Here is a 5,000-nt window from a genome sequence, read left to right on the forward strand (position 1 = left end):
TGTCGGCGGCAGCACCTGCTCCGTGGCTGCAAATCCCCTGGGTAGACCTGTGTTCCGCCGCCGGCCTTTGGACCTGCCGCTCGGCTCCTGCCCAGACCGGCTGTCCCGGGCCCGAGTCGGGACCCGATGCTCAGATCCCGGGCGGACCCGTGTTCCCCGGCCGACCTTACCCTGGCTAGACCCGTTGGCGTCCGCGGCCGGCCTTCGGACCTGGCTCGCCCGAGCCCTGGGTGGACCGGCTCTCCTGGGCCGCCCGGCCGAGGCCCTGGCCGCCTCGGCGCCTGTCAGCCTGCTCCTCGCCCTGCCGCCGCTGCCGCTGCGCCGACCGCGTCGACGGGAGAAGAGCCGCGGGCGGGAAAAGTTTGAAAGCGGCGCCAGGGAGGCTGAGGGTGGAGGGCGGGGCGCCCCCAGCCGTCGCCGGGCGGGGGCGGGAGACGGCTGAAGGTGGGGGCGGGAGACGGCTGAAGGGGGCGCCGAGGAAGCCGAGGGTGGAGGGCGGGGTGCCCCTCCTCGGCCGCTGATGGGCGGCAGCCGCACACAGGGCAGGGGCAGGAGCGGGCTCGGGGCGGGGAGAGAGGGCATGCGACTCTAAGGGTGCCTGCGCACCCGCCTGCCTGCCTGCCTGCCTGCCTTCCTGCCTGCCTCTGTGTGTGTGTGTGTGTGTGTGGGCGTGAGGGGGTGTGTGCGTGTGGCAGCACGAGAGGGCGGCATCGGGGCGTGAGCGTGGGGGAAAGGGGGGGGCGGGGGGAGGGGGCCGTGTGTGTCACCGTGTCCATCTCCGCGAACGCGGGCTTCGTGCCGGCGCCTTCGTGCCGGCCCCGGGCGCCTCGGCCTCGAGCCCCCACGGCCCCCTGGACCCGCGCCGAGGGCCGAAGACCTCTGCGGACCGTGAAAGAACCGGCCGGAAAGCGGCCGCCCGCTTGCCCGCCGCCCCGCCACGGCCTCGGTCGGGGGGGAGGGAGCGTGGAGGGGGGGCGGGGTTCGGGGCCGGGGGCGGGGCGGGGCGGGGGCGGGGCGCGGACTGGGGCGGGACGAGGCGGGGCGGGGTGCCGGCGGCGTGGTGCCAGGTTCGGCCCGCACGTCCCTGCTGCCCCTTCCCAGCTGTTTCCCCATAGGTTGTGGTGGGGGGGCGGGGCCGCGTAGAATCCCGGGGGGGGGGGGGGGGGGGGGGGGAGGGGGCGGGCGGGCCACGACCTTTTGGCGGCACGGCGTGTCAGTGGGCCGAGGGCCGGGCGGGGCGCAGCCGGCCGGGAGGGCTCTGGGCGGGAAAGGAAATGAATTCCAGTTTGCCGAGAGTATTGTTCCCCAGAAAAGCTTCTTGTCCCGAGCCAGAGGGAGAGCCGTTCTTCCAGCACATGTAAAAAATGAGAAAATAATAAAAAAGAAAGGGGGGAGGGGGGAGAGAGGAGTCGGTCGAAAATAGGTGTTGGTCGCGAGAGAGAGCGGCCTCGTCGGGAGGCCAGGTCTAGCCCGCTCGGGGGCCAGGCGCGGCCGCTGGCCGCCGCCGGAGAGCCCGGCGGGGCGCCGCGGCGGCGACGCGGAGAACAGGTCTAGCCCCGCTCCCGGGGCGGCCCCGGGACGCCGTCTCTACCCGGCTCCGGGGCGGAGAGGCCGGCGGCGGAGAGGTCGCGGCGCCGCGGCGGCGACGCGGAGAACGGGTCTAGCCCCGCTCCCGGGGCGGCCCCGGCCGGCCGGGCCTACCCGGCTCCGGGGCGGTGAGGCCGGCGGCGGGGAGGCCGGCGGGGCGGCCACGGTGGCGACGCGGAGAACAGGTCTAGCCCCGCTCCCGGGGCGGCCCCGGCCGGCCGGGCCTACCCGGCTCCGGGGCGGAGAGGCCGGCGGCGGAGAGGCGGCGGCGGCGGCGGCGGCGGGCGGCGACGCGGAGAACAGGTCTAGCCCCGCTCCCGGAGCGGCCCCGGCAGGCCAGGCCGAGCCGGCTCCGGGGGCGGAGAGGCCGGCGGCGGAGAGCCGGCGGCGGGCGGCGGCGACGCGGAGAACAGGTCTAGCCCCGCTCCCGGGGCGGCCCCGGCCGGCCGGGCCTACCCGGCTCCGGGGCGGTGAGGCCGGCGGCGGAGAGCCGGCGGCGGGCGGCGGCGACGCGGAGAACAGGTCTAGCCCCGCTCCCGGGGCGGCCCCGGCCGGCCGGGCCTACCCGGCTCCGGGGCGGAGAGGCCGGCGGCGGAGAGGCGGCGGGCGGCGGCGGGCGGCGACGCGGGGAACAGGTCTACCCCGCTCCGGGGGTGGCCACGGCAGGCCTGGCCGAGCCGGCCCCGGGGCGGAGAGGCCGGCGGCAGCGGGCGGCGACGCGGAGAACAGGTCTACCCCGCTCCGGGGGCGGCCCCGGCAGGCCTGGCCGAGCCGGCTCCGGGGCGGAGAGGCCGGCGGCAGCGGGCGGCGACGCGGAGAACAGGTCTACCCCGCTTCGGGGGTGGCCCCGGAAGGCCAGGCCGAGCCGGCCCCGGGGCGGGGAGGCCGGCGGCAGCGGGCGGCGACGCGGAGAACAGGTCTACCCCGCTTCGGGGGCGGTCCCGGAAGGCCAGGCCGAGCCGGCTCCGGGGTGGAGAGGCCGGCGGCGGAGAGGTGGCGGCGGCGGCGGCGGGCGGCGACGCGGAGAACAGGTCTAGCCCCGCTTCCGGGGCGGCCCCGGCCGGCCAGGTCTTACCCGGCTCCGGGGCGGGGAGGCCGCCGGCGGAGAGGCCGGCGGGGCGGCCGCGGCGGCGGGCGGCGACGCGGCGACCAGGTCTTCCCCGCTTCGGCTGGACTTTGGCGGATTTCCGCGGGGGGGCCGGGTAGACCTGCTTTCCGCAGCGCGGCTGGAAGTCCACCAAGGGGTCGCTGTTCTCGCCATCCTCCGGTTACGTCTAGGTCGGCGGCGGCGCACGCCGGCGCCGCGCCCCGGTGGCGTCGACTCGACGTCTTGGAGGCGCTCGGGGCCTCGGACCCGTCTGTCCGTCTACTGGGAGCGGGTGTGACGGGCCGCATCCCCGCAGGCTGGTGCAGTGCCTGTGTCCGAGGCGGACGCGAGAGCGGCGGCCGCGCGTGCGGTCGCCGGCGCGAAGGGAAGGAAAAAGAGTGCGCCGCCTGACGCGGGACGAGTCGCGTGGCTCTGTCCCGGTCCCCCCGTCTTGCCCATCGGGAATGGGTACAGAACCGTGTGAGGTACAGAGAGACAAGGGTTGAGAGAGAGAGACAGAGCCCGAGAGGAGGAGAGAAAAGGGCCGCGAGCCGTGTTCCTCTTCGGTCCGGTTGTTGACTTCAGGGGTGGGGCGAGGGCCCTCCCCTCCCCAAAGTGTGTATTCCCTCCGGGGATGGTGGCGGGCGAGGCGGCGGCGCCTCGTCCCTTTTGCTGCCCGGCCTTAAGCTGGCGCCCCGCCCTGCCCGCGGGTGCGTTCTTTTCCGGCCGGCCGTGCTCTTTGCGGTCGGCTGCCGACGGCTCGACGAAGGGTGCGTGACACCGGGGCTCGGCGGTGTCGAGGCCGCCGGGGCCTTTTCTCCCCCGGCCTTTCCCGAGAGCCCCGAGGACGGGCCCGGCTTGCCGAGGTGGCGCCGCCTCGTTCCTCGCGCCTCCCGACTTGTTTTGCCCAGCGTGTGTCGTCCGTGTCGGAAGTGCCGCGGGGACGTGCCGTGGGGCGCGCGGCCTTGCCTCGTCCTGCCCGGTTGCTCCAGGGGCTCGGTGACGGGAGTCGGCCGACGAGTGGCGAGGGGTGCGCGGGGTGGCGGCACCCCGCTCTCCCTCCCTCCCGGAGCCGTGCGTTGTTCGAGACCCCCTTCCTCGGCCTTAAGCCGGGGAGCCCGCGGAGCGGGCCGAGTTTTTCTGCGTGGCTGGCGGCCGGCCGCGGTGGCCGGGCCGCCTCGGCCCTGCGGACCCCGAACCCGACAGAGTGCCCCGAGATACGTCGCGGGCGGGGCGGCGGCGCCCCGCCCTCCCGTCGAGTGGTGACCGGCGCGATCGAGCCGCTAGGCCCGGGCGGCCCGTGGTGTCGGGCCTGCCCCGGCTGCCGTGGCTGCCGGCTCGGGGGCTGGGTTTTGCACGCGGGGTCCGCTTTTTAGGCCTGCGGGCGGAGTGGGGGCCGCCCGCCCGGCTTTTTTTTTTTTTTCTTTCCGTTGTTTTTCTCTCGCGGCCTTAAGCCGCGGCACCGAGAAGCGTGCGCGACGAAGGGTCGTGGGCCGTGCAGGCGAAGGGAAGAGAAAGCGAGAAAATGCGGTGGCGGAGGTGTGGAGGAAAGAGAAACGAGAGAGAGCGAGGAGTAAGAGGCGCGGGCCTCGTTTGCCACCCTCTGCCCGGGCCCGCGACCCCCGTGGCTTAGCACGGGTCGCGTTGACGCGCTGCTGTGGGTGCTTTTTGGTTTGTTGTTGTCTTTTTTTTTTTTTTTGTTTTTCCGCCGTCCCCCGGTTTTTCCGGAGGGCAAGCCGATCGCTGCGAGGCGGGCGAAAGCCGGTGGCCCGCGGCGTGGTCGGTGGCGCTTTCTCGCACGCTCGGACGGCGCCCCGTGCCGCCTCGGTCTCGTTGCGCAGCCGCTGTCGGGCGGGCGGGGTGGCGGCACCCCCCCGCGCTCCTCCTCCGCTGCGGCCGGGTTGCCGTGTCTGTTGTCCCAGGAAGCGTGGCCGTGGGGCCCGGCGGCCGCTTCTGCGGCCGCCTTCCGTCTGATCGATGAGGCTTTTCGGGTGGCGTCGGAGAGGGCCCCCGGCGGCCCGGCTCTTCCGGGGCTCCCCGTCACGGGGACTCAAGCCACGGCGGTGTCCGGGTGCTCGGGCAGGGCGGTCTCCTTTCCAATTCGCTTCCCGTCGCAGGCGAGGTGTCGCCCCTCCCGCCGCCGGAGGGGCGTCTTTACCGTCCCGGGCTGTGTGAACGCCGCGTGGCCCCGCGAGCCCTCAGGTGCCCGTTCGAAACCACGCGAGGTGCCGGTGCCGGCCCCGGCCCGGGTTTAGCGCCCCCCGTGGGTGCCGGCCGCGAGCGGCGCCGGGCGGCGGTGCGGCCGGAGCTGAGCCGAGCCCAGTTT

The sequence above is a fragment of the Chamaea fasciata genome, unplaced genomic scaffold, assembly GCF_029207755.1.
Source record: "Chamaea fasciata isolate MVZ Bird 193981 ecotype frontalis unplaced genomic scaffold, bChaFas1.0.hap1 SCAF_75, whole genome shotgun sequence".
Lineage (NCBI taxonomy): Eukaryota > Metazoa > Chordata > Aves > Passeriformes > Sylviidae > Chamaea > Chamaea fasciata.